The 21,116-nt window shown below is 38.5% G+C and overlaps 1 pseudogene; it reads right to left on the bottom strand.

Annotated features, from left to right (window-relative positions):
- Positions 1–1,970: 1,970 nt before the first annotated feature.
- Positions 1,971–21,116, bottom strand: part of LOC118839993 — a 41,047-nt pseudogene continuing 21,901 nt past the window's right edge.

Here is a 21,116-nt window from a genome sequence, read left to right as displayed (position 1 = left end):
GTTTCTTTTTGTTCTAATCTCAAATCTGAGTTACCAGATTCACCTGGATAGCCCTGGCCTATTATAGTTCTCATCTAACCTTCCTTCTTGATATCTGCTCTGCCAGCTTTTTAGCTTCAGCCATGTGGCTATAAATGGAGAGAAATAAAAACAGCTACTAGAGGGAAGAAAGGAATAAAACAAGGACTTAGTAAGAGCCTACAGTACCAGGTATTATACATTATAAATATCATCTCCTTTAATCCTCATTTTATAGTCGAGGAGACCGAGGCAAACAGGGTTAAGTAACTTGCCCAAAGTAACATAGATAATAAATATCTGAGGCCAGATTTGAACTCAGTTCTTCCTGCCTCTATCCACCTGACTGCCAAGGAGAGGAAATGGCATTCTTAACCTCTGTCATTGAAAATCTCCCTTCCTAATGCTGTTTCTAAGGGCACAAAGAACACCACAAGGTAAATGTTGGTGGGGGGGCACAGCATAGTTTACAAAATTCATTTTCTGAAATGATCATCGCAGCTCGGTGGGAGAGAAATCATCATTATTATTACTTTGAACCAGATTTTAAGAACTCTGGATTTGGAGTCAGATGACACATATTAAAATTCTAGCTTTGCTACTTGTCACCTTTGTGATTTTGGACAGGTCACTTAACTTTTTGGGCCTTACCTTCCTCATCTATAAAATGAGATACTTGGACTACATGGCCTCAAAAATCCCTTCCACCTCTAAATCTATGATGCTATCATGCCTCGTTTGCAGTGACCAGATCAATTCGGTCAAACGGGTGGCAGAAACTTCAAGGTGAGCAAATGCATGTATTTAACAAAAATGTGCTACTAGTAAGTGACAGAATGGATGCAATGTAGTGGAAAGAACACCGGCTTTGTAGGTTCTAGGCCTGGGTCTTCTACTCACAAGCTCTATCGTCTTGGACAAGTCATTCTACTTCTCTCATCTTGGTTATCTCATCTGTAACTTATTGGACCAGGTGACTTCTAGAGTCCTTCCCAGCTCTGAAATGGCACCTGTAACTGAAATTACAGTTAAGAAACTACTGGAAGATAATTTCCCAGATGCATATAATTGTGGTACCCAAGTTAGTACACATTGATTTTACCCCTTTGAATAAACCATGAAAATAGATCACATTTACACACAGTTTTAAGGTTTATTAAGAGATTGGCTCACAAGATCTCTATAAGGTTCAAATAATATCCCCATTTTACCAATATGGAAACTGAAAATGATAGGCTAAATATGTACAAAGTATGCATATCAAAACAAACTGAATGGTAATTTTCATTTTTGCTCCATTCAGATTTCTTTTTCTTTTCTCATTTCTTTTTGCGTTTCCTCATCTGTCAAATGATGGAATTGGATTAGATGGTTTCTAAAGTCCCTTCTGCTTGAAATCTTCTGATCCTGTGGTCTTCATTGTGACCTGTATTAAGTGACTGCATTCATAGATAGCTTGGTTTTTCCAGTTGGGAAGAATTATAATAATTCTTTATTTATACTTGTCAAGGGGTCATTTTTTTTTATCTGTAAAATGGGGATTGCAAGACTTACACAATCTTCTCCATAGCGATACAGTGAGGATTACCTGAGAAAGCACATATAAGCCACTTCCTAAATCAGGGCTGTCCAACCTTAGATTTTTATTGAAACAATAGACGATATATTTTGATTTCACATTTTAGTGAGAGCTCTGCGGTAGCTCGGCTTCTTTTACTAAAGCATTTATGTAAATTTCTATGCTTGTAGGCAGGCCACATTTTGGACAGCCCTGTCCTAAATCATAAAGAGATAAACTAATGTCAGCTATTATTCTTGTTGTCGTTGTCATTACTAGTCTTTGAAAAGATCACTAATATGGAAGCAGGAACCCTCCATGACCTGATATATACACACTGAAGTTTACCAACAGAGTTGGTGCCTTTGTTGCCCTTCCTCTGCCTTCCAAGGGTTCACCCACATGCCCGATTACATTTCCCGGTCTTCACAAGTCTTGTCCTCTTGTCTATACCTGGAAAAAAGGAGCATATGTGATTATTGAATGACTTTGGTTTGTAGTCTGATCCTCCATGGAAAGTTCTTCTGTATTCTGTGTTGAGAATCACTACCACCTCCGAGTGTGAGACTATCAGGGGTAGTGGGTTCAGATCCAAAGGATGAAAAAGCAAGCAAACAGTCTTTGCAATTGCTGCTGTGGGGAAGACTCCACAAATTATTTGTGTCATGGTCTTTCCAGAAACTTAATACATGCTCTCCCAGGGCTGACTAAGGAGAAGTAGCCTGGGGTACTAAGTAGGGCACTGGGTTTGTTACCAAGAAGACGTGGCTTCAAAGCTTGCCTCTGACACTTAACTAGTTGAGTGACCCTGTGCCACTTAACCTTTCTGTGCCTCAGTTTCCTCACCTGCATGTTGGAGGCGGGAGGTTTAGAGTGGACTTGATCCCTTCCAGCTCTAAATCTATGACATTATGGAACTAATCACAGAATTCAGGCCCAGGTGGGGACACAACAGCAATGATGGCACCAAGAGCTTATTGATTGGCTCTGGCTGAGTGGCCCTTGAAGCCTCATTCAATTACCACCAAATAGCAATTTAAGCTGCAGGACAAAGGTCAATGACTAATTCATAGCCCTGAACTCTTTTATTTTTCCAGGAGAAATATCTTTGTGGGCCAAACCTGGTGTTTCAATCATGCAAAAGGCTCATCTTAAAAGAGAAGTTGTATTGCTGCCAATAATGTTTTCCATCCTTTTAAAAATAGATTTTTATTGATAGCTTTTGTTTTTATACTGCCTTGATTTCCCCTGCACCAGCCCCACCTATCTTAGAGAGCCCTTAAAACATTTTTTAATAAAGGAAAAAGGAGAAGAAAAGACAAAAAGTCCATCAAAACAATCAATAAATTGAAAACTGTCAATAATTTTTTAATATTCTTTCCTCACACAGATAAATGGAATTGAAAGTATTTGGCATCAGAGATAAAAGAGTAAATGGAAATACTATCTGACAAATACTAGTAAATACATTTACTTGCTGCAGAATTAGAGGAAGAGAAAAGAAAGCAGAAATATGTGTCTCTCTAAAATGTGTTTGTGCCAGAGTCATGGTAGCGCCAGAAATGGCACTGTTCATCAGCACTCAGGGTACCCAGAAGATTAGTGCAATGTGGCAGCTACATGACTGAGAAACATACCTTGTATCTTTTGTACCTACCAAAAGTCACTTCAGTCTTTATGGAAAATCACAACTCTCAGTCCCAAAATATCGATCTTTTTATTGGTGCCTCAGTTGGCTTTATCTCTACTTTCTTCTTGGCTTAAAGGCTTTAAAATGGAATTGTTGGATTAAACTCAGTGACCAGGTTGATGAAAGCCCTGTTATTCTCTTAGCAGCCTTGTTTTTTAATTTTTTTTTTGGTTTTTAACCTCCCACTGAAAAGTTTTTAATCAAAATTTACATTTTTCTAATTTTCTAATTTAGTACAATTTTCTGAAAGTAATCTCAAAATTTTAATTTGCACATTAATCGAAGATGCCAAATACTACTGGATCCCATTTTCCCATATGGATGCTTCCCCACTATTGCAGAGGTTTACTTTATTCCCTTGAAGGGGCTTCCCCATAAGGGTAAAAGATAATCTTATTCTTTTTTATTTTTTCCTTAAATTTATTTTTTATTTTTAGTTTACAACACGGTTCCACAAGTTTTTGATTTCCAATTTTTCTCCCCCGCTCTTTCCTCCCTCCTCTGCCCCCAAGACAGTATGTAATCTGATATAGGTTTACATATACCTTCACATTAAGCTTATTTTCGTAACAGTCAAGTTGTAAAGAAGAATTATAACCAATGGAAGGAACCATGAGAAAGAAGAAACAAAACCAAAAAAAAAAAGGGAGAGAGAGAGAGAGAGAGAGAGCAAATAGTTTGCTACAATCTGCATTCAGACTCCATAATTCTTTCTCTGGATGTGGATAGCTTTTTCCATCATGAATCCTTTGGAACTGTCTTAGAACCTTGCATTGCTGAGAAGAGTCAAGTCTATCAAAGTTAGTCATCACAGATACCATGTATCTGTAATCGTGTGTAATGTTCTCTTGGTTCTGCTCCCCTCACTTAGCATAAGATCATATAAGTCTTTCCAGGTTATTATGAAGTCTGTCTGCTTCTCATTTCTTATAGCACAACAGTATTCCATTACATTCATATACCACAACTTGTTTAGCCATTCCCCAATTGACGGGCAACCCCTTGATTTCCAATTCTTTGCCACAACAAAAAGAGCTGCTATAAATATTTTTATACATCTTCCCATTTATTTGATCTCTTTGGGGTACAGTCCTAGAAGTGGTATTGCTGGGTCAAAGGGTATGCACATTTTTAAAGCCCTTTGGATATAGTTCCAAATTGCTCTCCAGAATGGTTGGATCAGTTCAAAATGCCACCAGCAATGCAATAGTGTCCCAATTTTCCCACATCTTCCCCAGCATTTATAATTTTCCTGTTTTGTCATGTTAGCCAATCTGATAGGAGAGATGTGGTACCTAAGACTTGTTTTGATTTGCATTTCTCTAATCAATAGTGATTTAGAGCACTTTTTCATGTGACTATAGATATCTTTAATTTCTTCCTCTGAAAACTGCCTGTTCATCTCCTTTGACCATTTAGCAATTGGGGAATGACTTGTATTCTTATAAATTTGACTCAGTTCCCTGTATATTTTAGACATGAGGCCTTTATCAGAGACACTGGTTGTAAAAAATTCTTTCCCAATTTTCTGCTTCCCTCCTAATCTTGGTTGCATTGGCTTTGTTTGTACAAAAACTTTTCAATTTAACATAATCAAAATTATCCATTTTGTATTTTATAAGGTTCTCTATCTCTTATCTGACAGGTTAACTATTTCTTGCTCTCCCAAATTGCTTACGGTATCAGCTTTTATATCTAAATCTTGAACCCATTTTGACTTTATTTTGGCATGTGCTGTAAGATACTTGTCTATGCCCAGTTTTTGCCATACTATTTTCCGGTTTTCCCAGCAGTTCTTGTGAAATAGTGAGTTCTTATCCCAGAAGCTGGACTTCCTGGATTTATCAAAGAGTAGATTACTATAGTCATTGACTACTGTGTCTTGATCCACTGTTTCTTAGCCAGTACCAAGTAGTTTTGCTGATTGCTGCTTTATAATACAGTTTAATATCTGGTATGGCTAGGCCACCTTCCCTAGCATTTCTTTTCATTAATTCCCTTGATATTCTGGACCTTTTGTTCTTCCAGGTGAATTTTGTTATTAGTTTACCTAGCTCTTTAAAATATTTTTTTGGTAGTTCGATTGGTATGGCACTAAATAAGTAAATTAATTTAGGTAAGATTGTCATTTTTATTATATTAGCTAGGCCTAATCACGAGCAACTGATGTTTTTCCATTTATTTATATATGACTTTATTTGTGTGAAAAGTGTTTTGTAATTGTGTTCATATAGTTCCTGGGTTTGTCTTGGCAGGCGGATTCCCAAATATTTTATAGTGGTTACAGTAACTTTAAATGGAATTTCTCCTTCTATCTCTTGCTGTTGGGCTTTGTTAGTAATATATAGGGATGCTGAGGATTTATGTGGGCTTATCTTTGCAGCATTCTCATTGTGATCTGAGAAAAAATATAGAAAAGGGTTTTTCTCTATTTATTTGCAGTAACTGCTCACACAATGTAATGCCCAACTCTTTTTAGATATGAATGTTTGGGGGAATCACACGTCATATAATCAACTTCTATTTCTCTCCTCAACCCACTATGAAACAAAAAGAATGGGAAAACAATATATTAACTCATCAATTAGTGGGAAAAAATTGGTAAGAAAAGAAAGAGCTTAAAATCCAAACCTATTTTAAATCCAGAAATTTAGCTTCTGTTACCAGAAGTATGAACGTGACCAAAACAAATGGAGTGATATGGTGCCACTATAATAATTGGAAGCTTCTGGTGACCAAAGTAATTTGCTTGAATTATTTATGTGTAAAAACTGACAGGGATCTTATAAGAGCAAATCAAGCAAGTCCAGAGGGTGTCGTTTACATGATGCAATCACACATCTGATTGACTGAGGGCCTCATCTGGCCCAGGAAAAGTTTATTTCACCACAATCACACACTCTTTTGTAGCCCACACTGGCTTGATTAGTCATTCATCAGCTTGGAATTGCTCATCAGCAAAAATGATTTGACATAAACGGGAACCTTTCAGCTTGTGTTGTTTGTTTTAAAATAATTCAGCAGACAGCATTGTGCCACACTGCTCATTAGACTATGAAATGACCCTTCACCCTCCCCCTTCCTCACAAAAGACATTTTTTATTCAGGACTGATGTCTGTCCCAGGAGATATTTCTTTAATTATTCCATTATCAATGTTGTAGAGCTGGTTGGTAGCTTTCTAGAGTCAGCCCACCAACACTTCAATGGATCTGTGATCTCATTTCCTCCTTATTCCAGTGATTCTTAATCCCTGACTGTCATTGTTCAAACCTTGTACTCAGTTTCCCACTGACTATTCCATTATTCTCATCCTCCTCAACCCACCAACTCCACAATGCTCTCCGGAAAGCCTGCTCTATAGGTAATAAACTAGTTTTCATTACAAACAAACAAACAAACACTTTTCCCTTTCTTGATCCCTCCATCTTTTTGTACTAAATGAGACTTGGATCCTTCCTGATGACACAGTTTCCCTGGTCTTGTCACCCATCACCCTGCCACTGGTTGTGGCAGAGGAGTTGGAATAGAACTTGCTCCCAGTTGCCGTATCCATGTTCTCCCCTTACCACCAACACTAAGTAACCTCTTCTCCTTTGAGGTTCACACAATTCATTTCTACTATCCAATTAATATCCTGGTAGCTGTTGTTTTACAGACTTCCAACATACTACCCTTCTTTCTCAATGAGTTCAGTATCTGGCTCACAATCTTTCTCTACTCCTCCCCTTCCCTCCCTTCCCTGCCCCCAACTCCTGCCCTAGTACTTAGGGACTGCAACATAAATATTGATATGCCTTCAAATGCCCTGACCTCCTAGTTCCTCAACTTACTCATTTCCCATAATTTCCTTCTCCACCTCACCTCAGTTACACACAAGCAAACATAGTTAGACCTTTGATCTTGCCATCACCCACAAATATACTGCTTTTCCTGTTCATGAACTCTGACATTCCCTTGTCGGATCACAATCTATTAGCATTCTACTTCTCCCTCTGCCTTCTAAAACCAAACTGTGTTCTTCCACTCTGTCACCTCCAATCTAGGCCATCACCAGTGCACTAGCTACACTTTCCTCATTTTCCCTTCTTGATCACTTGGTGAACCAGTTCAGTTCTACACTGTTATTTTCTTGTTAGTCCCTTGTCCCCTTATCCTAGGAAATGTTGCCCTATCAAACCTCAGCCTACCAGCCACTACTTATGTTCCTACTCATGTGCTACTGAATAAATCTGGAAAAAATTAAAAAAAACAACTGTGCTTCAGAGTTCACTATAAATTTACATACCATAAGGGACCCTCATTGTGGCAAGGCAATTCCTTTATATTCTATTACTATCCAACTCACCCCATCAACTCTTTCAAATCCTTTCATCCTTCATTACCCCTCCCATGGCTCCTCTTACTCCACATTCTTAGCTGAAAGTTTTGCCTAATATTCTCTGAAAAAAAAGGAGACCATTCAATGAGAGTTCCCTTCTCTCCCCTCCTCCATCTCACCTCTCTTAGATGCCTTCCATGGCTATCTCCTCCTCCACCCACCTCATATCAAGAGATAATTATTTTTCTTTACCAAGGTGAACCCCTCTACTTGCCCAAGTGATTCAATTCTTTCCTATCTTCTTGAGTGGGTTGTCTCTTTTATCATCCCCACTTTCTCATTGTCTTCAATCTCTTTTGTCTACTGACTGCTTCTCTGCAAAAATATCTATTATCTCCCCTCATTCTCAAAAAAACCTTTACTTGATCTGTTCATCCTCATTAACCATCATCTCATGCCTCTTTTATCTTTTGTGGTTAAACTCTTTGATAAGGCTATTTACAACTGACACCATCATTTCCTTTCCTTTCGCTCTCTTTTTAACTCTTTAGTTTGGCTTTTGACTTTATCAGTCAAATGAAACTGCTCCCTCCAAAGTTATAAGTGACCTTAGTTGCCAGATCTCATGGCCTTTCTCAATCCTTATTCTTGACTTCTCTGCAGCCTTTGACACTGTTGTTGTCATCCTTTTCTCCTTAATATTCTCTTCTTTCTATTTTTTTGGGGGGGTGACACCGCTCCTCCTGCTTGTCTGAGTTCTTCTCAGTCTTCTTTTATGAATCTTCAACTATTCTAGGTCATGCTTGCTCAGATTCAGTGCCCTCTAAGGCTCTGTCTTGGATCCTCTTCTCTCCCTTTACTGGTTTTCATGGTGATCTCATCAGCTCTCATGCATTTAATTATCACCTTAATGCAGATGATTCTCATATCTATCTGTCCAGTCCTAACCTCCTTCTCTGCTGACCTCCAATCTCATACCTCCAACTGTATTGTACATCTTGAACTCGATGTCACGGAGACATCTTCAATTCAACATGTCCAAAACTGAATCCATGATCTTTCTTCCCCAATGGTCTCCTCTTCTTAACTTCCCTATTTCTGTAGAGGTTACAATCTTCCCAGTCACTTAGACTTCCAACTTAGCTGTCATCCTCAACGCCTCACTCTCCTCCTCACACTCCCATATCTAATCTGTTGCCAAAGACTGTCAGTTTTGCTTTCCTAACACTTACTGTGTATGGAATCTGGAAGAGATGAGTTCAAATCCAGCCTCAGATATTTACTAACTATGTGGCTTTTGGCAAGTCACTTTGTCTTCCTCAGTTTCCTCAACTATAAAATGGGGATCATAATAGCACCTAGTTGTGAGGATCAAATGAAATATTATTTGTAAAGTACTTAATACAGTGTCTGCCACATGATATAAACTTAATAAATGCTTATTCCTTAATCCCTCCTTTCCCCTATTGTAAATACTCTACCTCTCCTCTAACACAGCCACCACCCTGGTTCAGGACCTCATCACCTCACACTCAGATTATTGTAATAGCTGTATGGTTGGTCTCCTGCCTCATCTCTCTCTATTCCAACCCATCTTCTGCTTAGCCGTCAAACTGATTTTCCCAAAGCACAAATCTGACCACATCTTCCCTCTATTTAATCAACTCCATTGGCTCCTTATTGCCTCCAGGATAAAATATAAAAACCTCTGTTTGGTTTTTAAAGCCCTTTATAATACAGTTCCTTCTACCTTTCCATTCTTCTTATTCCTTACTCCCTTCCATCTACTCTATGACAGTGACACTGACCTTCTTGCTGTTCCTTACATAGGAAACTCCATTTCTTGATTCCAGGAATTTTCACTGGCTTCCTTCAAGTTTCAGCTAATGTCCCACCCTCTGAAAGAAGTATCTTGGCTTCCTTGGCTCCCTTCAAGACTCTGCTAAAGTCTCATCTCTATAAAAAAGCCATTTCTCAGAACTTTTGGCAGCTATGTGGCACTTTAGATAGAATACTGGGCCCAGAGTCAGGAAGACCTGAGTTTAAATCTGGCCCCAAACACTTACTAGATTTGTGACCCTGGGAAAGTCACTTAACCTCACGTAGTCTGCCTTAATTTCCTCTACTATAAAATGGAGATAGCAAAAGCACCTCATAAGGTTGTTGTGAGTATTAAATGAAATAACATTTGTAAAGTGTTCAGCATAGTGCCTAGCATATAGTAAGCACTTGACAGATACTTTTTTCCTCCCTCCCTCCCTCCCTTCCTTCATTCCTTCCTTCCTCCCTCTTTCCCTCCCTCTCTACCTCCCTCCCAGCTAGTTGGGTAACTCAGCTTATCCTCTTCCTCTCCCTCTCCTTCTCCTCTCCAAAGGAAAGTAAATTTTGATGGCCAGAAGCTGCCCACTTAACTTGGGGTTTACTGGCTAGATTTCTTCCTTCCTTCCTTCCTTCCTTCCTTCCTTCCTTCCTTCCTTCCTTCCCTCCTTCCTTCCTTCCCTCCTTCCCTCCTTCCTTCCCTCCTTCCTTCCCTCCTTCCTTCCTTCCCTCCTTCCCTCCTTCCCTCCTTCCCTCCTTCCTTCCCTCCTTCCCTCCTTCCTTCCTTCCTTCCTTCCTTCCTTCCCTCCTTCCTTCCTTCCCTCCTTCCTTCCTTCCTTCCCTCCTTCCTTCCTTCCTTCCCTCCTTCCTTCCTTCCTTCCCTCCTTCCTTCCTTCCTTCCTTCCCTCCTTCCTTCCTTCCTTCCTTCCTTCCCTCCTTCCTTCCTTCCTTCCTTCCTTTCTTCCTCTTAGTGATTTCCTTCACAGATTATCTTTAGTTTTTATGTCTTCTTTGTACATAGTTGTTTTTATGTGGATTCCCCCATTAAACTGTGAGCTTCTTTAGAGCAGGCATTATTATTTGCTTTGACTCTTGTCTATATTCTATATATCCCATACACGACAGAAGGTTGTTTCAACAATCCGGCTAGCAGCTGCTGTGGGGTGTGTAAAATCAACAACAACCAGCTCGTGGAACACTGCAAGCTCAGGTTCTTTTGATCTACTTTATTAAGGAAAGCAACATTAAGGGGTTAACAAGCTTACTTTAATCCGGCATACAAATATCACTCACTTAGTTCAGGGGAAAAAGCCAGCACCCTAAACTTCAGAGCAAAATACAAACAAATTACAAACATCGACAGACAAGCCAAATACAATTCATAGTTACCAACATCTAAGTTCAGCCCGGGAGCTCATAACAAGGGCTGGCCCAGAGTCATGTGCCACCACTACCGTGGGTCTGAGCTCTGAAAAAGAGAAAGCCAACCCCTGTTTTTATATCTTTTTCAGGGTCAGGGTGAGTCACACACGCGACTCACCCACGTGACCTAAAATCATCACAAAGATGCGACTTAAACTCACGTGGTCTAAAAGCCTCTGATGTCACAAACATGTCACTCAAACCCATGTAAACTAGGCTTTCCCTTGAGGCAAGGAGGTCATCAAGGACTCCTAATCTAATCAAGGAAATAAAGGCCAAACTCTTCAAGGGCACTTGGTTGAACTGAGTGCTAAGAGACCATTTTGATTGCCAACACAAAGGTCCATATAAATGTTGGGATGTTTCCTCTTTTCTTTAAAATATCACTTGGATACCAAAAGCTGTTTCTCACTCTGGCTGAGACATGACTTTTCCCCCTGTATTTTATACTTTGCCAATAATATCCTTTCAGTTCCTTCTACTACATAATTAATTGTTATTTATTATGTCCTCTTGGTGAGCTATTGTCACCATGTACCTCTCCATTTTCCTTTGCAATTCCTAAACCTCAGTTCTTTGAAGACTTATAGCCATATAGTATCACTGGAAGAACATTGGTGTTAAAAATCCCCATGAGATATGTAGTATAACTCCTAACATGCACATTTTATGGATGAAAAAACTAAGGTGCCTTTGAAAAGTAAAAGGTATTGCTCAATTATAAGTCATTATGATAGTTCTTCCCAAAAGGGGGGAAAAGCTGAGGCATACATTGATAAAGTCATTAAAACCGAATTATAATATAGATCTCAGAGTTTAGAGCTATAGGGACCATAAATATAATTTAATCTAGTCTTTCACTTTGGTGGTGAGGATCTGAGCCCTTTTGTTTCAGGGGGAAACTTGGAGTCATTAAAGGCACTAGTGAAATTTCCTGAGGGCAATATGGTCTCTTCTTTTCCTATTCAACTCCAGGACCAGCCCATTGCCCACTTGCTTGTAGTAGCTGAGACAAAAATCTACTTTTGTACCTGAACTACATGAATGCTATGTAGGAACTGAGCTTACTCCTTCAGAGACCAACTTGATGTAGAAAGAAGTACGCCCCAACGACATTGAGGGATATGTTTGTACATTTGTTCTTGCTATAGCTTTGTATAACACTTTTGTGTAATACACTTTTGTAAAAGCTAATTGATGTTAAGTGATTAAATGGAACTGAAGAATAAAGACAGTAGGGGCATAAGAGATGGTCATAGAGAAGACACTCACACTTTTCATTTACTCCCTCTAACTATTATATAGCTCTGGCAGAGGGAGTCAAAGCATCCATAATACATGATTTTGCTGGGATTGGGGGCTGGGAGGGGATAGAAATGAGGTAGGGAATAATAATTTGAGGAACTGGAAAAAGATATGGTGCCTCAGCTGAATTGTGATGGATGTCAGTGGTTTCAAGTGGCAGAAGTGAGGAGGGAGGGAATTCTAAGTGTGGGGGACATCCTATGCAGAGGCAAGGAGGCAAGAGACAGAATGTCATATAGAGGGAACACCAAGTAGATTAGTTGGAGTATAGGGTAGTGGGAAAAATATGTGGTTAGCCTTGGAAGACAGACTGGGACCAAATTGTCTCTTCTTCTACAATCTAAATGCTAACTAGGGAGTTTATATCTTTTCCTAGTGGCATAAGGTAATGATTCAGTAGTAATGGAGAGCCACTGAATCTTCTTGAGCTGGAGAAAAAATTGTCAGATTTTCACTTTAAGAATATCAGTTAGTCAGATGTACAATGAATGGATTAGAGAGGGGAAAAGATTGGATACGGGGACCAATAAAGAGGTCATTGAAGATGAGAGGTGATGAGGGCTTGGATCAAGGTGTTAGTGGTATGACAAACATCTTTGGGAAGTATTTCTTCCTGTTTTACTGCTTATTTGAGAGTAACAATCAGAGGGTTATCAAACAAAGTTATCTCAGTTATATCTTTCAGGGTATCTCTTATGGTAGGGGCAACAATTGAAAGAGATCTTTTTGATTGCCCCTGAGATACAGCATGGTCTGTGCAAATCCAGGATCTTGAGAGGGTCCTAGGCCAGAGGTCACAAAAATAAGATTATTTGTAATAACTTATAACGAAGTAGGCAGAAGATTATGAAAATCAAGTGCCTCACAAAACAGTGAGAATTGAGGGGGAAAATGTAAAGAAAGCTTGACCATAGACCAAACTAATTAATCTGGAGGTCATTTGAGGTTTACAACAGAAGGACAACAAGCAGATAAAAAAGGATAAATATCTATAAACAAAGTGTTTTCATTATCAAGGACAGTGGAGCCATCACATTTAAATTCTACCATTGTAGTTCTTAATGTCCTGAATGAAAACAATGGAAATGGCACTGAAGAAAACAAAGATGAGGAAAGCAACTGTCTTAGAGCAAGAATTCTAAGATCTCTGCTAGACACAGCACAATTTTGAGGGATCTGTGGAACGGATTTTCAAGGTATCCGAAAGGGGGAAAATAACAGACATGATTACCAATAAAAACAAAAGAACATCAATAACAATTCACCAAAATTCATACTTTCTTATGAAAATTTATGAGAATAATTTGCATATGCATTAAGGGCATCCTTGATAAAGGTATGAGAACAGAAAAAGTAGGTTTCTGCAAATAACCTTTATAGATACATAAGCTACTTAAAAGTACAGAGAATTTAGCACCACCCTGGAATATCCCTCCACCCCTGTAGCCCCTTCCTCTAATTGGTCAGGTCTTTCCAGAAACTCCATTTTAAAGGGTAGCCTAGGCCATCCATGTTCATCTCTTTATTCGTCTTTGGACTCCTGACTCTTCAGACTTCTTTGTCCGCCATGTACCCACAGTGGTACCCTCTGTCTCTTCCACTTGTCAGTTTCTTTTTATGTGTTGCCTTCCCCCAGTGGAATGTAATCTTCTTGAAAGCAGGGAGTTTCTTTTTGCTTCTATTTGTAATCTCAGAGCATATCACGGAGCTTGGAACATGGTAAGTACTAAATGCATATTTATTGAATTGACTCCTATTATGATAATTAATAGCAATAAGTTCCTTCTTAAGTTTATAAAAATGAGGACTATTCCCCAACTGAAAATGGTTAAAAGATATGAACAGGTAGTTTTCACGGTCACATTAAAAAAATGCCATAAATCACTATCGATTAGTGAAATACAAATTAAAACAACTCTGAGATACCACCTCACACTTACCAGGCTGGCTAACACGACAAAAAAGGAGAATGACAAATGCCAGAGGGAATGTGGAAAAATAGTCACACTGAGGCTGGTGGAGTTATGAAATAGTCCAGCCATTCCGGAGAACAATTTGGAATGATGCCCAGAGGGCTATAAAACTGCATACCCAGTAATACCACTACTAGAGTTGTATCCCAAAGAGCTTTTAAAAAGGGGAAAAGGGCCTATTTGCATAAAAATATTTATAATGGGATGGTTTCAGGAAAAAAACTTGGGAAGACTTATGTGAACTTATGCAAAGTGAAGTGAGCAGAACCAGGAAAATATTTTACACAGTGACAGCAATATTGTAATGATGATCAACTGTGAAAGAGCTAGCTATTCTGATAAAGACAGTGATCCAAGACAATTCCAAAGGATCCATGATGAAAAAATGCTTTTCATCTATAGAGGGGGAACTGATAAACTCTGAGTACAAATCGAAGCACATTTTTTTCTTCACTTTCTTCACATTTCTTGCTTTTCATTTTTTATAATGTAGATAATATGGAAATATATATTGCAAATTTCACATGTATAATTAATATTATATTGCTTGTCTTCTCAATGGGTAGGAGAGGGGCTGGAGGGAGGGAAAGAATTTGGAACTCAATTTTTTTAAAAAGGAATGTTAATTTTTTTTAAAAAAAATCTCATTTTTAACATTATTTTTTAAAATAAACATTAATTTACATTAATGCTTTTAACATTCATTTAAAAAATTTTAAGTTTATTATTTCATTAAATATCCATTTTCCCCTTGAAAGATTATACTTGGCTTTTTAGGGTAGGTTATTCTTGGTTGTAATCCTAGGTCCTTTGTCTTCCAGAACATCATTTTCTAAGCCTTCTGCTCCTTACATGTGGGAGTTGGGAGTTGCTAAATTTTGTGTGATCCTTACTGTGGCTTCATGATATCTGAATTGTTTCTTTCTGGCTGCTAGCAATATTTTCTTCTTGACTTGGTAACTCTGGAATTTGACTATAATATTCCTCTTGGGATCTGTGACTGGTGGATTCTTTCAATTTTCATTTTACCTTCTGGATCTAAGGTATTGTGGCAATTTTTCTTGAGACCTCCTTGAAATATTATGTCTAGGCTTCTTTTTGATCATGGCTTTCAGGTAGTGCAATAATTCTTAAATTATATCACCTTTATCTGTTTTCCAGGTTAGTGTTTTAATGAGATATTTTATATCTTCTTCTCTTTTTCATTCTTTTGATTTTTTTTTCTTGTTTCTTGACATCTCATGGAGTCATTAGCTTCCACTTGTCCAATTCTAATTTTTAAGGAGTTATTTTCTTCAAGGAGATTTTGTATGTCTTTTACCATTTGGTCAATTTTGTTTTCTAAGTAGTTATTTTCTTCAGTGCTCTTTTTGCCTCTTTCGTCAAGCCATTAATTGTCTTTTCATAATTTTATTGCATAGCTCTCAATCTTTCCTTTTCCTCTCTTGAGTTAAAAAAAATCATGTTTTAGCTCTTCCAGGAATTCTTGTTGAGTTTGTGTCCATTTCACATTTTTCTTTGAGGCTTTGCTAGTCAGTTATTTTTTACATTGCTTCTTCTTCTGAGTATGTTTCTTGATCTTCCCTGTTGTATAGTATATAACAGTATGTATGTATATCTATCTATCTATCTCTATATATATATATCCACACACACACACACATATATATATATACATACACACATACATGCGCGCGCACACACACACACACACACACACACAGTCCTGTTTTATGGTCAGTTCTTTTCTTTTCTTTTCTTTTTGCTTGTTTGCTCATTAATGTTAGGCTGTGTCCTCAGAATGGGGGCGGGGGAACAGAAGGTCTCCCAAGCTTCAGGCTTTTTTGTACTGCAGTTTTTCAAGCTAGTTCTGGAGATTTGGAAGTTTTTGGTGCTTCCAAGGTGATGTGATCTCGAGAGGTATGGTTACTGTGCTCTGATCCTTACCTAGGAAGAGTTTCTAATCTCTTGCAGCTACAAGTAATACTGCTCCTCAGAGCCTCTGATACCTTGTGATTGAATGTGATTCTATGCTTCTGGCTTCCTGATCACCTGGGACAGCAAGCAATATTGCTCCTTATAGCTCCTTATCTCTCATGACCAAAAGTGCTCTTCTCTGCCCTGGAACTGTGACCTGGAAGTGAGTTTGGGCAATGTACTTGCCAAACAGAGCTTGTTTAAATAGGTTAGGTTGAAGTTGTTTTAAGTACATATTTTTTGCATTTTTAAATTCTTTCTCTTAGTTTTGTATTAGTTTTTATCTTTCTTCTAAGCTGCTAGTCTAACTATACAAAAGACAGATGATTTACGAATAATGGTCATGTCAGTAGTTCAGTGTTAGAATACATTCAATTTAATTTTTCTTTTCTGTTATTTAGTGCTTGCTATGGGCAACATTTCCTGATTCTTTTCTTTTTATATATATATGTATATATATATATATGTAATTTGATATAGGCCCTACATATACATTCGTATTAAACCTATTTTCACATTAGTCATGTTCCAAAGAGAATTAGAACCAATGGGTGAAACCATGGGAAAGAAGAAACAAAGAAAAAAGAGAGAGAGCAAATAGTATGCTTTGATCTGTATTCAGACTCCACAGTTCTTTTTCTGGATGTGGCCAGCATTTTCCATCACAAATCTTTTGGAATTATCTTAGATCCTTGAATTGCTAAGAAGAGATAAGTCTATCAAAGTTAGTCATTGTACAATGTGGTTGTTACTGTGTATAATGTTCTCCTGGCTTTGCTCACTTTACTCAGCATTAGATCATATAAGTCTTTTCAGGTTTTTCTGAAGTCTGTCTGCTCATCATTTCAATAGCATACAATAGAATACAATAATATTTCATTACATTCCTATACCACAACTTGTTGAGCCATTCTCCAACTGATGGGTATTCCCTCAATTTCTAATTCTTTGCCACCACAAAAAGAGCTGCTATAAATATTTTTATGCATTTGGATCCTTTTCCCATTTGTATGGTCTCTTTGAGATACAGACCTAGAAGTAGTATTATTGGGTCAAAGTGTATGCACATTTTTGTAACCTTTTGGGCATAGTTCCAAATTGCTCTCCAGAATGGTTGAATCAGTTCACAACTCCACCAACAATGCATTAGTGTTCCAATTTTCCCACATTTTCTCTGCCTTTATCATTTGCCTGTTTTATCATGATTAGCCAATCTGACAGGTGTGATGTGACCTTAGAGTTGTTTTAATTTGCATTTCTCTAATCAATAGTGATTTAGAGCATTTTTTTCATATGACTATATATAGCTTTAATTTCTTCATCTGAAAACTATCTGTTCATATTCTTTTACCATTTATCCTGATTCTTTTCTTGAAGAAAGTATTCATATTATATATGTCTGAAGCTTTTATGGCATCTACAAGCTGCTGACCTCTCTTGTTTCTCACTCCTGAATTTTACTTTCTGACGTAAAGTCACCAAAGTATCAAAACATCAAAGTGTCTATTTGGAGGATCTTATCGATTCTATGTAGAATTTCTCTACTTTCTCTTCCTCTACAAAGGCAGGATTAACAGACACAACACATATACAATTCTAGACACATATACACACAATTAATGATCCAGCCATACTAGACTACTTACTGCTCCTTCCACACAACACTCAATCTCCGTGCCTTTGCACTGAGTGTTTCTCATTTCAGGAATAACTTTTCTCCTCACCTCCATCTCATAGAATCCCTTGTTCCCTTTGAGATTCAGATCACATAACACTTTCTCCAAGGAGTCTTTTCTATCTCCACCCCCCACCCCCACCCCTGGCCCCATGCTTTAGCTTTTCCCTCTGAGGTTATATTATCTCTGTTTGGTGTAGTACCACCCTGAGCTCCTTCCCCAACTTCTATTAGCACATGTAAGCTGGGTCCTACTCCCCTTAGTTTTCTAATATTAGGTAACTCCAAAGGACTGGAGTATTCTAGGACTGTTACTCAAAAGCCTGTAGCTGACATTGCTCCCATTTCCATCAACTAATTAATATCAAGTATCTTTTAAAAAAGGAAATATACTGAGAAAATATAGAGTAGAACTTACAAAACCATCTTTCCTCCCTCTCCAATTAGAAGATACTCTTTCCTTTTGCACGCAGACACAAGGTCTTTGGGGACAATGGGCTCTAATTTAAGGTGCCATGCTAGTGAGGCACATGTTTAGAGAATGCATGGGGTTGACAGGTACTTCATGACTCCTAGACCTGGAAGTCCTTTTCCTTCTTTTGAATGGTTATCTCCAGGTTTGTTTGGGTTGTGGCTTTAACAATGGGAGGACTACTCCATTACTTATCCGGACAGGCTCCTGCCAGGGAATGGTGTCCTGGCTGGCATGTTAATTCACTGACAGGCCAAAGTCAAGCAGGTTTATTGACTATTGTGATTGCTTATAAATTGAGTTGGCTGCTATTTTTGCCAGTTCTGGAAGTCTAATGGTCCACCGGACTTCAGATGGCTTTGATAGATCATCTGTTCTCACTGCCCACCTAGTCTCTCCCGTCTAAGAATTCTCATTCACCAGAAATTGGGGAAGAAAACAGAACAGGATAAAAGGAGCCATGATGCATTCACAGACACATGGGACTGGAAGGAAGAATTCAATTTGCTCCTATTCTTCTCCCCAACTCATAGGTGTTTCTCACTTGAAAGTCAATCACCTGTGTACTTGAACCTTTTGTATGCACACTCAATTTCCACTCAGCTTCTTCTGTGCTAGCTAGTATCAGTCCTCCAGTCTCCTTAGTCAGCCAGAAGAATCATTCCATATCACCAGCCCCTCAGTTCCTCATGACCAGGAAAAGGTTTGCCAAGTCTCTGTGAATTGGATTGAAGCTAGGCAGGGAATACTGCATACATTCTGGAGTGGGGAGGGGAAGGTCTCTTCATTGTGTATAATAACTTCCCAGAATGCCAGCTGGGCCTGTCCAAAGGGGAGGACTCTAAGGGCTCCTTTTGGACAGGGATGATTTTTTTTTCCTTCCTTTGCCACTCAGTACTTAGTACTGTACTTGGCACCTAGTAAGTAAGCACTTAGTAAATTTCTGTGGATACATACATACTATACGCACATATTATACATGTATGTATGTATGTATATGTATGTGTGTGTATGAATTATCTACATAAGGATGATAACTGAACCCATGGCAGCTGAGGAAGTCACCAAGTAAGATCTATCTGCACATCTATCTAGCTAAATATATATGTATATGTATGTGTATGTAGAAACAGCTAGGTGGTACAATGGATAGAGTGCTGAGACTGGAGTCACGAAGAATAGGTCCTTTCATTATTTTATCCCAGCATCTATCTATCTATCTATCTATCTATCTATCTATCTATCTATCTATCTATTATTTAGCTATCTAGCTATCTATCTCTTTGGCTTTGGAATTCTTTATTAGTAGCTTTTTATAGTACAGCAAAGGGAGAGACAATTGAGTTAGGTGTCCTCATACCCAGGGCTAGAGGCTATGGTGGAGAAATGACATTAGGGCTGCAGATTCCAGAACCTCTGAGACCAACAGACTAAAAAGTGATTCCCCTTCATAACATTCAACTACTAAATCATGTCAGTTCTACCTCAGCAATATTTCTTACATCCTTCTTTGTTTTCTCTGTCTTGTTCCTCCTCCCACTATCCAGTAAAAGCTGTCATTACCACTTACCTGGAATATTGCAGTGGACTCCTAACAGATCTTTCCAGTTCCATTCCCCAATCCAGTCCATCTTTCTCACTGCTGTGAGACGTCTTTTTTTCCTGCATCCATCAGTTCCTATTATGCCTATGTTGAAAAGTCTTCAGTGGTTCATTATTGACTTTGGTGTAAAATTCAAACTGCTACATTTGACCTAAAGGCTTTCACAGTCAGGTAAGTGTCTCCATACCCTTCCAGTCCATGTTAGTCTAGAAGCCTTGTTTAAGTGTTTACTATGTTCTGAATGTTGTGTTAAGTGCTAGGAATACCAAGAAAAGCAAAAGCAAAACAAAACAAAAACCCTTAAAACACAAAACAAAAAAAAACCAAGCACAAAAATCAAATAACACTTCCCCCTAAGATTCTTGCCGTAGAGGAGCTCATATTCTAACGGGGGAGGGCAAAATAACTGAATATATATGGACATATACACACATGTATATGCATACATGTACATATGTATGTATACAAGGTACATGGAAAGTCCTTTTAGAGGGAAGGAACTATCAATTGGGGGGCGGCGGGGAGGAAGGGGATCAGGAAAGACCTCTTGGTGAAGGTGGGATTTGAAGGCAATGCAGGGAATGCAGGGAGAGTATTCCATCTATGGGGAGCCTTTAGTGAAAAGGTGCTGACTAGGGAGTTGCAGGGTCCTCTGCAAGGTACAGCAAGGAGGATAGTGTTGATAGATTTTAGAATACAAGGAGAGGAGTAAAGTTTAACAAAATTGGAAAAAGTAGAAAAGGCCCGGGTTGTGAAGGGATTTAATGCCAAATAGAGCATTTAATATTTGTTTCTGGAGGTAATAGGGAGCCATCTGCATTTCTTGAGTAGGGAGGGAGAGAAAGTGTAGTGACATGGTTAGAATTGTGTATCATTTTGGAAGATTGGTTGGAATAAGAAAAGACTTAAAGTTGGAAGATCAATCAAAAGACTATTGCAGTTGTTTAGGCTTAAGCCTAAAGCACCTAGGTGGTAGCTGTATAAGTGGACAGAAAGGGCCATCTATGAGGTTTTGTGAAGGGAGAAATAGTAAAACTTGACAGCAAGTTGGATAGAGGAGATGAGAGAGAATGAGGCGACCATGATATTGAGGCTGTGAACCTGGTTGATTGTGATAATGTGCTCTCAATATTAACTGGGAATTTGGGGAGATGGGAGATTTTGGGCAAAACCCAAGTTCTGTTTTGGTCATATTGAGTTTGAGATGTCTATGAGACATTCAGTTTTAAATACTGAAAAGGTAGTTGGAGATATAGGACTAAAGCTTGGGAGCGAGACTTGGGCT

This window comes from Trichosurus vulpecula, chromosome 1 (genome assembly GCF_011100635.1).
Source record: "Trichosurus vulpecula isolate mTriVul1 chromosome 1, mTriVul1.pri, whole genome shotgun sequence".
NCBI lineage: Eukaryota > Metazoa > Chordata > Mammalia > Diprotodontia > Phalangeridae > Trichosurus > Trichosurus vulpecula.
This window is presented reverse-complemented; position numbering and strand designations above follow the sequence as displayed.